Source organism: Canis lupus, chromosome 6 (assembly GCF_011100685.1).
Source record: "Canis lupus familiaris isolate Mischka breed German Shepherd chromosome 6, alternate assembly UU_Cfam_GSD_1.0, whole genome shotgun sequence".
Lineage (NCBI taxonomy): Eukaryota > Metazoa > Chordata > Mammalia > Carnivora > Canidae > Canis > Canis lupus.
In genome coordinates, this window is record NC_049227.1 from 13,862,490 (window position 1) to 13,878,188 (window position 15,699).

Sequence of the window (15,699 nt, forward strand, 5' to 3'; positions counted from 1 at the left end):
TCCTTAGGACATATACCCAGGAGAATAAATTGAACCATTCTGTGTTCCTAGTTTGATTAAGAACTTCCAGGCTGTTGTTCTCCATTATAGCCACAGAAGTCTACATTCCCACTAACACTGCATGAGAATTCCTATATTCATTTTTCAGCTTTCTAATTATTACTAGTTTAATAGTGATTATCACACTGTTGCCTCCATTCTTATTACTCTGGTTACTAATGAGTTTGATGACTTCATATGCTGGCAGCCTTCTGGTTTACTCTTTGGTGAAATATAAGCTCACATGCCTTCCTTCTTTTTCTACTAGGATTGCTAACTCCTTCATACCATTTTGAAGGAGTTTCTTGCAGTTCTAGACATCAACTTGCTATTATTCTCTTACAGGTTTTGGACATTGCATATATCATCCCCTGCTCTGCTACCTGGCCATCTGTCTACCAATGCCTTCATGACATAGATATCAAAACTTAATCAAATTTGTCAATTTTTTCCCTATCACTTTACGCTTTTGTTGAAGTTTATCAAATTCTTCAAAAACAGGGATCCCTGGGTGGGCGCAGCGGTTTGGCGCCTGCCTTTGGCCCAGGGCGCGATCCTGGAGACCCGGGATCGAATCTCACATCGGGCTCCTGGTGCATGGAGCCTGCTTCTCCCTCTGCCTACGTCTCTGCCTCTCTCTCTCTCTCTCTGTGACTATCATAAATAAAAAAAAATTTTTAAAAATTTTAAAAAATTCTTCAAAAACAAATTTTGGAAGAGATTTAATTGAATTTAAGATTAATTTAGGAATAACTTAAAAAAAAAAAGGAATAACTGATTTCTTCCTAATACTACATGCAAGAGAATAAAAAGTCTATTACATAATCTTCTTTGTTATTAAAATTAAAATTTTCTCTGAAAAGATATGCAGTCTTGATTAATTTGTAGATACTATATAGTTTGTTGCTAATATGTTGTTTTATTACATTTTTAGTTGTAGTTGAATACTACTAATGAAGAGAAATTACATTGATTCTTATAGATTGAGCATATATACCCAATGTCACCATACTTATTAGTTCTAATAATCAGTTTATTACATTCTATTAATCGCGATGACCTTATTATCCATAAATATTATCCTTTTATTCCTCCCAATACTAAGCTTTTCTTTCCTTTTCTTCCTGGATAGCATTCCTCAGGACATCAATGCTTGGCCAAGCAGCAGCAGAGATGGTGAGATAATGTGGCAGATACTTCTGACTGAATCTTTCAAACTCCATTCCGTTCTACCTCTATCTAGATGGGTCTGAAATCCAGAAACTACATCTGGATCTACTTCTCAGGTTTCCTTGCAGATAAGGTTGTGGATGCAACTTGGAATCTTGTCACTTGAGAGGCACTCTCCAAAGGATTTTGGAGGAGGGAGGCAAAGCAGAGGATGCCCCCACTCCAGTGGATGCTAGAAAGCAAGGATGGGAAGATGTGCTTGTCAGGCCAGAGTCTGCATTTGGGGGTCTAGTTATCTGCTTGCAGGGGTAAAAAGTGAATGATAATGAAAATGGCAGCAGCAGCAGCAACTTCCTGTCTTCTGGACCCCAACTACTGTGGGGTGACCTTGAGATCGGCCCCCAAACCCACTCCTCCAAGCCCTTCCAACAACTTAAGTACCTAATGCACTACATCTCTTTCTGTCTGGAAACCAAGAAGGTTTTGTTGTTTCCTGCATTAAACTGTGATGGACAACAGTATATTTATTCCCAGTATTAGAGGGAATCGTTCAAAATTCTCCATTAAGTTAATCTGTGATATAGGTTTTGGCATGAAACCTTAAAAAAAGACCCCTTCCCTTCTTAATATATTACCTATGTGTATTTTTAAAATCACTTTATCAAGTGCTTTTGCTACACTGTTTGAGATAACCACACTTTTTCCTTAGTTCTCCTAATGGGCAGGAACTGCATTTATCAATTTTCTGATAGTGGCTTCAGGAGCTGGACATTGTTTCCTATACCTTCTACTTTCTGGAAATACTTGTAAACGATGGTAAGTGATTGTTTCCTAAAAGTTTGCCAGAAAACACCTATAAAATCCTTCTGGATATTTTGGGGAAAAAAGTCTTTGACTACATGTCTATGTACTTGTCTGATCATATGTTGATCTAATCGTGTTATCGATTTTTTCTCATGGCAATTTTGACATTTTATATTTTTTTCTGAAAATATATTTTATTTCGTTTTTTCCCAAAATTTATTAGTATGTAATATTTGTTCCAATATTTTTTATCATTTTAAAATATCTTTGGTCTATGGCTATATCGTAATTTTTTGTTCATTTTTTTCTTCTGATTCAGTCTATCCGAGATCTTATTCAGCTTTCAAAGAACCAGCTCTTGATTTTCTTAAACTTCTGTATCATTTAATGTTATTATTCTGTACTTTATTGCTTTTAGTACTTAACTTTATTTCCTTCCCTCTTGTTATTGGATTTTGTTTTGTTGTTTTTTTGTTTTTGTTTTTTTTTTACCAACTCTCAAGAGGACTGCCTGGCTCACTTATTTTTTAACTAACCTTTCTTGTTTGCCAACAAATGTAAGACTTTAAAACCTGTTTAAGCACCACATGGACTCCATCTCACAGTTGGGACATTTTAGTTCTCAGAAGATCACAATTCCATTTTTTATTTCCTTTCTAACCCTAGGATTATTTAGAAATACGATATTTAATTTACAACCACAGGGATTTTACAGGAGGCAGGCTGTCATGCTGGTAATTCCTTGTCATGTGGTGCCATACTGATGGACCCTGAAGTTTATCACTCCTGTTCACGGGCTTCCTGGATGGCATGACAATGGCTTGCTCTCTGTAACCATTCCCTACAAGCCCCCAAATGCACACTCTGTTGACTGTCCAGTTTTAGGCATACTTTTAATAGCAAGTGCTCACTAATTGTTGCATCCAACTCTTCTCCGTGTCTGCTCATTTTTTCACAGCAGGGTTTAGGCTTCTGAGAGTGGAGTGTTGAAACTCTCCCAACACAACTGTTGATTTTCTCTCTCCCTCTCTGCAGTTCTGTTGTTGCTTGGTATATTCTCAAGCTGAATCATTAGCAGTCCATATTTCCAATGAGTACACTGTGTTCTAATGCTCCTTTAATCAGTCTAGAACATCCCTCGTTCTCTCTTATAAGTTAAGTTACCTCTACTTTCCCTGGGTTCCTGTTGATGTAGATCTCTTCTCTATCCTTTTATTCTCAGCCTTCCTCTGCCTTTCTTTTGAAGTATGTTTCTTGGAGATAACTCATTTCTGCATCTTTTTTTTCCCCTTGGGTCTGAGAACTCCTCTTTATAAAAGATAACCCGGTACCATACATCGTAATTACTATCACATTAGATGCTGGCCACTCTTTTCATATTTCCCATTTAGTGTAGTCCTTTGTCTTCTCCTCCCCAACCCACCCCTTCCCTATTTTGGATTAGACAAAGCAAGTATCTTCCTGCTAGTATAAAAGCCGTACCTCTGTGTTTTGTGAGCGTAGTGGCCCCACAGACAAGTCTCTTTGGTTTCCCCTCCACTCAATACTGCAGATAATGTCTGGAATCTCAGTTCCAGGTTACTTGGCCTGTGGTCTCTTCTCTTTGGTTCTTGACATTTTTAAAGGTACTGATAAAGCTAATTCCCATATCAGGACCCACAAAATGGAGGCCATTCCCATGGACCCTATCCACAGCACAAATCAAATCCTAAGCCAGCCTGTGCTGTGGGAAACACCTATCAGAGAAACCTAACACATACCAATCACAATCGTCCAGCAACACTTTAGCTAGCTCATCTTAGTCCTAACCTGTCAGACCCTGTCTCAGCTCTGCTGCTTCCAACAGTCTACCAAACTGCTCCAAATCCCTAAGGAACTGCATTCAACTGCCTGTAAAGATCCTAGTAAACAATCCATTGACTGTCTTCCCTTGAATAAAAGACATCAGACTTCAAACTAAATTGGATTATTCTGTCATTTGACAGCATCAATAAACATTCCTAGGGGACCTGATCTTCCTTACTTCCCATGTCTGTTGGAGATGCTCGCTTGTTTACCACCTTGCATATTTAAATACTTCCTCCAAACACACTTCAGCAGAGGTCTTCATACCTAAAGCCTAAGGACTTGTACAGCTGAAGATAATTATGCCCTCATGTGTGTATGACAATTCGGCTGCCAATAAAAGCCAATGTATTAGGAAAGTCAAAAGCAGAGCTTAGTATAAACAAACATAATGCCACTGAATTGTACACTGAAAAATTGTTAAAATGGTAAATTTTATGTTATGTATATTTTACCACAATAAAAAAAAAAAGAGAGAGAGAAAAAGAAAAAGCTTTCTTCTAGACTCTCATGACACTCCTGGCTGCCTCCCCATTTCCCAGTGACAAGAAAATTCAAGCAGACTTCAATCTCCACAAGGGGTCCTCATGTTTTTGTTGTTCCTAGCACTAGAGATTTTATACTTTCTCAAAAGTTAACCTGGGATGAGAGCGTCAGGGTCCATGCTACTTTACTTGGTTGGAACTAAAAGCCTGTGTACCACTTTTTGCCTCTAAAACCTACACTGGAATAGGCCATATTTTCTATGATGATCATATCCTACATGAATAAACAGAAAATGCGATTCCAAAGCTAGGGGTCAAAGCTGATAATGGCAAGTTATTTTTGGAAACTGTACAATATGGTCTGAAGTCCTCAGAGATAGGATCTGCCTTGCACACGAAATCATTTTTCACTAGGGCACCAGGTGAGTTCCCAAACATCCACATTATAATACCCACGTGAATGCTGGCTCTGAGGCAGCACATTGCGGCATTACAGCATTGCATTCTGTCCTAGATCAACTATGTAAACATAGCTGTAGGTTGTTGAATAACACAGACCTAAAATATATATTATGGTTGCATATTTTCTCTGTATTTTCTCCACTGGCATTTTTGTTAAATTAATCTTTCTCAATACATTTTAACAAGAAAATGGAAGCAAATGTGAATTTAAAAAGAAAACCTATGAAAAGAAAGTGAAATATTCATAATTTACAGGTTCCTTGTAAAAACATTTTCCAAATGCAAGGTCAGCCTAGAATGAGTCTTGTTTAAATACATATTCGAAAAACTTACTTAGCTTGTTAGAGACAGCATATCCTGGAAGGAAACACAGGCTCATTGTAACGTGGCCTCTGACAAAGTCTCCTGCAGCTTCCATATGTAAAGGTGGAAAATTCATGAGGCGGCCACAGAGGGAAACACTAAGTAATCAAATTCAAATTTAGGGGTCCAGTCTTGATTCAAAAACGGTTTACTGAGCACTTCCTATGTACCAGGCACTGTGCCTGGCCAGCAACTAGCACTGAAGGAAAACAGATGTGCCACAACCCTGAGAAGCAAGTCTCCTCAGGAGTCACTTGCTCAGGGGAGACCCAGTCCCAGTGGTCACTGGGATGTTTAGAGTCTCAAGGACTCTCAAGTTCTGAAATCATACTTACAGCTTCCAGTAAGGGGAAAGGCACTGGGATATGTGGGAATAAACAGCCAGGAAGGAGATGGTGTCTTTGCTTTCCTCCACAAGAAGTTCTGTCCCTGATGCCTGAAGAAAGCGACAGTCACGGACAATTAGGTGGGTGACTCCAGAAAGTTAGCACAATGTTGCCCAAACATCCGAAAGAAAAGAAGTAAGCCTTAGACTTTGGGAGTAAACACTAGAGTTCTGAATCAGAGAAGAGAGTGAGGGACAGTTAAAAAATAGTATTCTAATAAAACTCTGGACACAGATTAGGAAAACAAAGATTTCCTGGCATGCCTGATATATATTCCATGCCATCCTATGCCACTCTCCTCAAGTTCATGATCTAGAGATATATTTTTTAAGAGAAAGAGGGGGCAGGGGGGAGGAGATAATAAATGCCTTCAAGACATAAAACAGATGGTATATCAGATACAGTAAGTTGTCAAGGAAAAAATAATAAAGTTCAAGGAAAGGGGAGTGTGTTTGGTGGTAGGTGTGAAGATTTAGGATGAATGAAGAAGACCTAATACAAGCATGACTTCTGAGTAAAGATCCAAATGAGGTCCAAGAGCTAGCCATCTGGATCTTTAGTCAAAGAGCAGGTCTGGTCGAGGCAATAGCACATGCAAAGCCCTGAAGCAGCAGCAAGCCAGGCACACTGGAGGCCAGAGTGTCTGGGCCAAGATGAAGGAGGTGAAGTTCCAGTGAAGGCCACAAATGGCATGCCATGTAGAGCACTACCATGGCCTGACACATGTGTTCATGCCACCACGTGAAGAGGGGGCTGGGCCAGGGGAGACATACACACCAGGTGAAAGATGGCAAAAGATATACTGAGGCATATGAAACATTTTAAGAGTTTATTTCAGCAAACCTTGATTGGAGCAGCACCAAATGGTGAGTGGTCAGGAGCCCTCTGCCCCTGGCGCCAGGGGAAAGACAGAAAGTGCAGAAGCAAAGAAAAGGCCAAAAGGCTAGTTGGCTGTTTACTTCTTTAGTGTTTTGATTTTGTAACCTCAAGGCATTTACAGGCTTCAATTTCAGTATACTTACATAGGCTGCTACTGCATTAAGGCTGTGTCAGTTGAAGGGCCTCCTTGCCAAATTAATTTAACAGAGATAATGATGCCAGTCTGGTAGCAGAAGGGGTGGTTACAAGTGATCACATTCAGGATATATTCTTAAGGTAGAAACAACAGTATTTCCAAATAAACTGGATATAAACTGTGAGAGAAAGAAATAAATCAAGAATGATGCAACAGTTTTTGACCCAAAAAACTGGAAAGAGTTGCCATGAACGAAGATGATGAATTCAGGGGTAAGGAAAAGGTGGAAGGCATAAATTTGGCTCATCATCATATTGAGAGTCCTCAGAAAGGATGTAATTAATTGGACATCTGTATTTTTCAGAAGCAAAACAAATACCCAAACATAGGTTAGTTAGGAGGTATTCAGGATACATACAGCACATCTCCCAGAAACATATTATTTTAGGGTAAATAACATTTAAAATAATTTTACAATTAAATAAACATTTCTAATATGAAGCAGAATTCAAAATTTGTATGAGTTTTTAAGATTAAACACCAGACTTCAAAGAACTGTGCTTGTGACAGGTTGTTTTGAGCTACATTCTGGTCTCCTGGGGCTGTGTATTTCTCTTTTCTGCCAACACAAGTTTTTCTGTGTTCTTCCAAGTCCTGAAGAACTTAGTACTTTTTATGTTTATTCAACATCAATCATCTTGAAACACTGATTGAATGTCAAGCACTATACTGAGAGTCAGGGCTAGCATGGTGAACAGAACAGATCCCTGCCCTTATGAAGTCTACAGTCTATGTTGATGATACTAGGCTCACCTGTTCTTGTTTCTGTTTAGACGGGTTTTTTAAAGGAAAAAGCATGGTGTCATCTTTGTCTATACTTTACAGGATTACCTTGAAGCTCAAATATTTATGACTGCAAAAACAGTTTAGAAACTGTAAACAGGTATGCAAGCAATGTGAACAGACATTGCTCTGAAATGGGGCTGCAGACATAAAGCAGAATTACTGCAAGATACTCTGGATGAATCAGAGAAGAGTACAAATGAACAGCTACATCTGAGTATGCTGATTAGTACATCTAGGCACTGAGTGGGGCTCCTAGATGTGCTGGCACTAAAGAAAACCTTACAGCATGTGTTTTTTCATTTCCTAACAAAAGTAACATAAAATTTCAGTGGTAGACAAAGTACTATTTTCTGGAGATGGACCCAAGCAAGGTTCCCATGGGTCTTCATGTAAGCCATGCTGGACACCGGGGTGGGCAATCACAGTCACTACCATTTTATAAAGGCTACAACTGCACTGCTCAAATGGGGCCTATGCTGATGAGCTCTGAAGTCAGAGCACACAGGGGCAAACTAATGAATCACCACGTTCTTGCAAGAATCAGTATCCTACACCATTCAGGTTTTATTCCCAAGTGCCCATCTTATTTTGTAGTAATAATCACTTAGATACCATAGCTAGGTTCAGCATTTGAGCCATAAACTAAAAGCTTCAAGGAAAATATCTTCAGTTGGAGAGGATATTTGTGTCTTCTATTTGCATTCTTAAGTTCTCAAAACACACATCCTATATGTAACAGGAAGCTTTAAAGCATTCAGCCACAGCTTCTCATACCCATTACTCACAGGTCTGAATTCAAATAGTCTCTGCTATGAGACCTCAACTGTGGTAGAAAAAAGCGACTATGTGAGGGGCACCTGGGTGGCTCAGTGGGTTAAGCGTCTGATCCTTGGTTTCAGCTCAGGTCATGATCTTGGGGCCATGGGACAGAGCCCTGAGGTGGGGCTTTGTGCTTCATGGGGAATCTGTTTGAGGATTCTCTCCCTCTGTCCCTCCTTCACACACTCACATTCTCTCTCTGAAATACATAAATCTTTAAAGAAAAAAAAAGGGGGACCATGTTAATTTGTAGTGGAAATTTATTTGCCTAGTAAAAATGTATATTAAAGGTTTATAAATATTATGCCTTGTTCAAATGCTACCTTTGAAAACATTCTGATAGTCTCCTAATTTTGATAGGCTGGTCATTAACAGAAGAGAAAAATTCTCCTGAACTCAAAAGCTGAACAATTAGGTCTAGTCTTGAGTCATTTTTACATTCATGATTTAACTATCATTTAGATGTTCTGCCCTGATAACAACAAACACAGGCTGCAGTGGTAGCTCCTGGCTCCCAGTGGTCACCCTGTTGGCCATGTCTGGGTCAGCCTTCATATGCTCTCCTCCCCTCCTTCTTCATGTAGGAGCAATCTCTGGCTCTCTGTCCACACAACTCGTGCTGCACCAACCATCACCCTTTGCCTGATGATTGGAAAATGGTCAGGCATGTGACCCAAACCAAGCTAACTTCAATCTACCCCAAACTTTTTTTTTAAAAAAAGATTTTATTTATTTATTCATGACAGAGAGAAAGAAAGGCAGAGACACAGATAGAGGGAGAAGCAGGCTCCTCGCAAGGAGCCCAATGTGAGTCTTGATCAATCCCATGACTCCAGGGTCATGCCCTGAGCCGAAGGCAGATGCTCAACTGCGGAGCCACCCAGGTGTCCCTACCCCAAACTTTTTTCAAACAAATCTCAAATAGTTTCTTTCCTTCTCACTGAAAGACTGTTAGGCTAAGATGCTGAAGGCCACCATATAGTAGGCAGTATAGAGAATGCTCATCAGCAGAACTTGAAATTTAGGAAGAAATGGAAATAAAGAGTACGTGTCCCTGGTCCCAGTCACCCCAGGGCTCTCTTGTCCTCTCTGCAATTCCTTTGATCCTATGACCTACTCTAAGATCCTTCCAAGAAATCCTTTATGCAGCAATTTCTTTGAACCATATGAAATTACTATTTCTTTAAGTCAAAATGGTCTAATCTGGCAGCCATTCTGGCAGTTTTAATGGTTCTTCTTACTAAGCTATGTCCAGTTTTTGCCACAACCTAAAGAGTCTTCAGTGACTATAACTGCCAATATTTAGTGGAACTTTCAAACTATGTGACAGAAATAGGAAAACATATATATATATATATATGTATTACCTAATATTGATCATTGCTGGTAAAGATAAAAGATACATATGTACACACATATATATACACAAAATACACTTTTAAAGCTACACATAGAAGGATTCACACGTGATTGCACCAAGCTATTAGCAATGCAACGTCTCAGAGTAACATAGCAATACACAGATATGCCACTGAGAATGCAGGCTCTGGAATCACTGTCAGGATTCAACTCCTAAAGGAAACAAGTTAGATTTTTTTTAATTGGAAATTTTATAGCAGTAATTGGAGATATGCATGCAGTTGTGAGAAATAAAAGAGATCCTGAGTACCTTTACTCAGTTTCCTGCAATAGTGACATTTTGCACAACTACAGTAGGATATTGGGACCAGGACTTACATGGATATAATCCATTGCTTTTACTCGGATTTCCCAGTTTAACATGTACTTGTGAGTGTATGTGTGTGACACTATACAATTTCTGCACATGTGTAGCTCATGTGTCTATCATGACAAGGGTCCCTGGCATTGCTCTTCTGTAATCACAACCACTTCCTTCCATCCGTTTCCTCAATGGTTAGAAAACACTTCAGATGATCTATTCTATCTTGTTTGAATTCCGGTGGTTTATAGTTGTAGACAAATTGTCTGTTTCTCCTTAGTCGGCAGATACATGAGAAAATGCTGTCCCTTATTATTCTTTTAATGGCTTCAGGATCTGTAGTGTTATCCCATTTCATTCCTGATATTAAGTGATTTGTGTGCTGTCTCTATCTTTCATCATGCTAGAGGCTTACCAATGTTATTTTTTTTTGCTTTTTTTTTTTGCTTTTTTTTTTTTTGCTTCTTGGATTTTCATTTTTCTTTTCCTATTTTCAATTTCACTGGCTTTTGCTTTTTATTATTTCCTTCCTTCTGCTTACACTTAGATTTGGTTTCTTTGTTCTTTTTTTGGTCTTCTTTTCCAAATTTCTTGAGGTAGGAATTTAGATTACTGATTGGAGGACTTTCATCAATTTTTATATAAAATTTAGTACTATAAATTTCCCTCTCTATGTTAGCTGCATCACATATACTTTAATATGCTGTGTTTTCATTTCCATTTGGTTCTAGTATTTTTTTATTTCCTTTAAGATCTCTTTGACCCATATATTATTTACAAGTGTAAATTTTTACCTGTCTGGAGGTTTTCCTGCTGTTCTTCTGTTACTGATTCCTCGTTTGACTCCACTGTGGTCAGAAACACACTCTGAAGGAATTCAATTGGAATGTTCATGTTTTGAACATGCCGAAGTCTGCTCTATGGCCCAGGACAAGCTCCACCTTAGCAAGTGTCCTATGAACTCTTGATAAGTCTATATACTGTCATTGTTGAATGGTATGTTTTAGAAATGCCAATTAAGTCCAATTGGTGATTGGGTTGTTAGGCACTTCTATCTCCTTGGTGAGGTTCAGGTCTACTTTTATGGACTATAGTTCCAAAAACAGCCTAATTTTCATAGCCCTTAACACTGTTCTTTTGGTCTGCTTTATTTATGTGATGCCAGTGAGACTCCCATTGGTCCTCCTGGTGCTGAGAGGGTAGAAGTTTCCCCAAGCCTGGTTGCCCCATATGTCACAGTGAAAAGGAGGTTGAAAAAAAAAAAAAAAAAAAAAAAAAAAAAAGAAAAGGAGGTTGATCAGGCCCACAGACTTTTTTTTTTTCCTGAAAATATCTTGCCTTTTTTATTAATCATGTCATCTAACACCAATTAAAAAAACAAATATGTGAATATGATATAAAAATACGATCCCAGAATTAACACTTTGTTGCAGGCACAGTTATCTCACAGAGTATATGTTTGGAGGGCCAGGGGGAAGGAGTTTATTTTTTGTTTTTGCTTCTCTTAAAAAAATCCACAGCAGTGCAAGTAGGGTCAGGAAGGGAGTGGGGAAGGATTCTTTAGCAGCAAAATGCCCAAGGTTCTCTAATCACAATTAAATCAACGGATACTGGATTTAGGGGAGAAAAAAAGATGAACGGGATGCTGCCCAGGCCCATTTGTCATCAATCACTAAAAGACTTCCGTTGCAAAAGCCCCAAATGGCGACACGTGAAGGACGAGCTTTATTACACAAGCAATTGTAAAGTGTGTCTCTCAAGCTTTTGATCATGTTTATCACTTAAATATATGTACAGGAATTGGACTCCTCTTCTCATTCACGTCCTTTCGGATCTCCACCATCTGGTCACTCTCAGGGGGCTCTCAGGGTCTTCTGCGGTGCTGGGCCTCCAACATCTGAACAGTGTCTCTACCAGAGATGCCGCTTCTGGTTGCATGGCTGGCCTTGGCTGTGTCGAGCAGAGGGTGGGCACGGGGGATGCTTACTAGGACAGGATCCCCCCTTATCTGTGCCTCCTGGCCACCTAGTGTGTCGAGGCAGGAGAAATGAGTCCCAGGTCCATGTGGACAAAGGGGCTACTCAACTGGGTGATTTGTTGTGGTACTATCCTACAGCAGAACTGCCTGATGCCCAGGTTTCTCTCAGTGAGAAGAGATATCTCAGGCCCAGCAGGGAAGGAGATCACATGCCCTAGCTGATGAACACTGGAGGGGCTCCTACTAATCTTTTTTTAAAAAATTTTATTTATTTATTCATTAGAGACATACACACACACACACACACACAGAGAGAGAGAGAGAGAGACAAAGACACAGGCAGAGGGAGAAACAGGCTCCATGCAAGGAGCCCGACGTAGGACTCAATCCCGGGACTCCAGGACTGATCCACTCAGTCCTGGGCCGAAGGCAGGCACTAAACCGCTGAGCCATCCAGGGATCCCCTATTAATCTCTCTTGCTGCTGATGTCAGGCTTGTTCCAGTCTGACCTAAAGAAAGGGGGAGAGGGTGCCCCCACCTGAGCTGCCTTCTGTTGCTAATTTAGGGATCAAGAAATGCCAGGTATGGCTGGTTCTTCCTGGCTAAGGGAATGTGATTGGCTCTGCCACTCTGTGGTTCCTCCAGTGCAAAGATCACAAAACCCTTCACCTTTCAGTCCTCCTTCTTTGCCTCCATTATTTCTAGGGTTTATAGTTGTACTTAGTAGGAAGGAGGAAGGTGAAACAGATCTATACTCTCTTGTCCAGACCAGAAGTCACAAGTTTCTAACTTAAGTCTTAGATTCATCACTAGAACACAATGGTCTCATAGACTGCAGTGAACATGAAATAGATACCACATGTAGGGGGGAGGAGCAAGATGGCGGAAGAGCAGGGTCTCCAAATCACCTGTCTCCACCAAACTACCTAGAAAACCTTCAAATTATCCTGAAAATCTATGAATTCGGCCTGAGATTTAAAGAGAGACCAGCTGGAATGCAACAGTGAGGAGAGTTCGCGCTTCTATCAAGGTAGGAAGACGGGGAAAAAGAAATAAAGGAACAAAGGCCTCCGAGGGGGAGGGGCCCCGCGAGGAGCCGGGCTGAGGCCAGGGCGAGTGTCCCCAGGACAGGAGAGCCCCGTCCCGGAGGAGCAGGAGCTGCACCGACCTTCCCGGGCGGAAAGGGGCTCGCGGGGAGTTGGAGCAGGACCCAGGAGGGCGGGGATGCCCTCGGGTTCCCTGGGACAGTAACAGACACCTGCGCGCCCAGGAGAGTGCGCCGAGCTCCCTAAGGGCTGCAGCGCGCACGGCGGGACCCGGCGGGACCCGGAGCAGCTGAAGGGGCTCGGGCGGCGGCTCCGCGGAGGGGGCTGCGCGGCCCCGGGAGCAGCTCGGAGGGGCTCGGGCAGAGGAAGAGGCTCCGTGCGGAGGGCGCTGCGCGGTTCCAGGAGCAGCTCGGAGGGGCTTGGGCTGCGGCTCCGCGGAGGGGGCTGCGCGGCCCGGGAGCGCGAATCCACCAGCGCAGGCTCCGGAGCACAGGGCGCCGGGACACAGCCCAGGATCCCGCCTCCCCCGGGACAGGCAGAGGCCGGGAGGGCCCAGGACAGCAAGGACGCTCCTGCCCCAGCTGAGCAGATCAGCGGCCCCGCCCCGGAGCCTCCAGGCCCTGCAGACGGAGTTCCTGCCGGAGCTGAATCCAGGTTTCCAGAGCTGCCCCGCCACTGGGGCTGTTCCTCCTGCGGCCTCACGGGGTAAACAACCCCCACCGAGCCCTGCACCAGGCAGGGGCACAGCAGCTCCCCCAACTGCTAACACCTGAAAATCACAACAGGCCCCTCCCCCAGAACACCAGCTAGACTGACAACTTCCAGGAGAAGCCAAGGGACTTAAAGAACACAGAATCAGAAGATACTCCCCGGTGGTTCTTTTTTTGTTTGTTTGTTTTGTTTTTGTTTTGTTTTGCTTTTTGATTTGTTTCCTTCCCCCACCCCCTTTTTTTCTCCTTTCTTTTTCTTTCTCTTTTTCTTTTTTTTTTTTTTCGTTTTTTTTTTCTTTTTCTTCCCTTTTTTTTTTCTCTTTCTCTTTTCTTTCCTTCTTTCTCTCCTCTCTTTTTCTCTTTTTCCCAATACAACTTGCTTTTGGCCACTCTGCACTGAGCAAAATGACTAGAAGGAAAACCTCACCTCAAAAGAAAGAATCAGAAACAGTCCTCTCTCCCACAGAGTTACAAAATCTGGATTACAATTCAATGTCAGAAAGCCAATTCAGAAGCACTATTATACAGCTACTGGTGGCTCTAGAAAAAAGTATAAAGGACTCAAGAGACTTCATGACTGCAGAATTTAGAGCTAATCAGGCAGAAATTAAAAACCAATTGAATGAGATGCAATCCAAACTAGAAGTCCTAACGACGAGGGTTAACGAGGTGGAAGAACGAGTGAGTGACCTAGAAGACAAGTTGACAGCAAAGAGGGAAACTGAGGAAAAAAGAGACAAACAATTAAAAGACCATGAAGATAGATTAAGGGAAATAAACGACAGCCTGAGGAAGAAAAACCTACGTTTAATTGGGGTTCCCGAGGGCGCCGAAAGGGCCAGAGGGCCAGAATATGTATTTGAACAAATTCTAGCTGAAAACTTTCCTAATCTGGGAAGGGAAACAGGCATTCAGATCCAGGAAATAGAGAGATCCCCCCCTAAAATCAATAAAAACCGTTCAACACCTCGACATTTAATTGTGAAGCTTGCAAATTCCAAAGATAAAGAGAAGATCCTTAAAGCAGCAAGAGACAAGAAATCCCTGACTTTTATGGGGAGGAGTATTAGGGTAACAGCAGACCTCTCCACAGAGACCTGGCAGGCCAGAAAGGGCTGGCAGGATATATTCAGGGTCCTAAATGAAAAGAACATGCAACCAAGAATACTTTATCCAGCAAGGCTCTCATTCAAAATGGAAGGAGAGATAAAGAGCTTCCAAGACAGGCAGCAACTAAAAGAATATGTGACCTCCAAACCAGCTCTGCAAGAAATTTTAAGGGGGCCTCTTAAAATTCCCCTTTAAGAAGAAGTTCAGTGGAACAGTCCACAAAAACAAAGACTGAATAGATATCATGATGACACTAAACTCATATCTCTCAATAGTAACTCTGAATGTGAACGGGCTTAATGACCCCATCAAAAGGCGCAGGGTTTCAGACTGGATAAAAAAGCAGGACCCATCTATTTGCTGTCTACAAGAGACTCATTTTAGACAGAAGGACACCTACAGCCTGAAAATAAAAGGTTGGAGAACCATTTACCATTCGAATGGTCCTCAAAAGAAAGCAGGGGTAGCCATCCTTATATCAGATAAACTAAAATTTACCCCAAAGACTGTAGTGAGAGATGAAGAGGGACACTATATCATACTTAAAGGATCTATTCAACAAGAGGACTTAACAATCCTCAATATATATGCTCCAAATGTGGGAGCTGCCAAATATATAAATCAATTATTAACCAAAGTGAAGAAATACTTAGATAATAATACACTTATACTTGGTGACTTCAATCTAGCTCTTTCTATACTCGATAGGTCTTCTAAGCAAAACATCTCCAAAGAAACGAGAGCTTTAAATGATACACTGGACCAGATGGATTTCACAGATATCTACAGAACTTTACATCCAAACTCAACTGAATACACATTCTTCTCAAGCGCACATGGAACTTTCTCCAGAATAGACCACATATTGGGTCACAAATCGGGTCTGAACCGATACCAAAA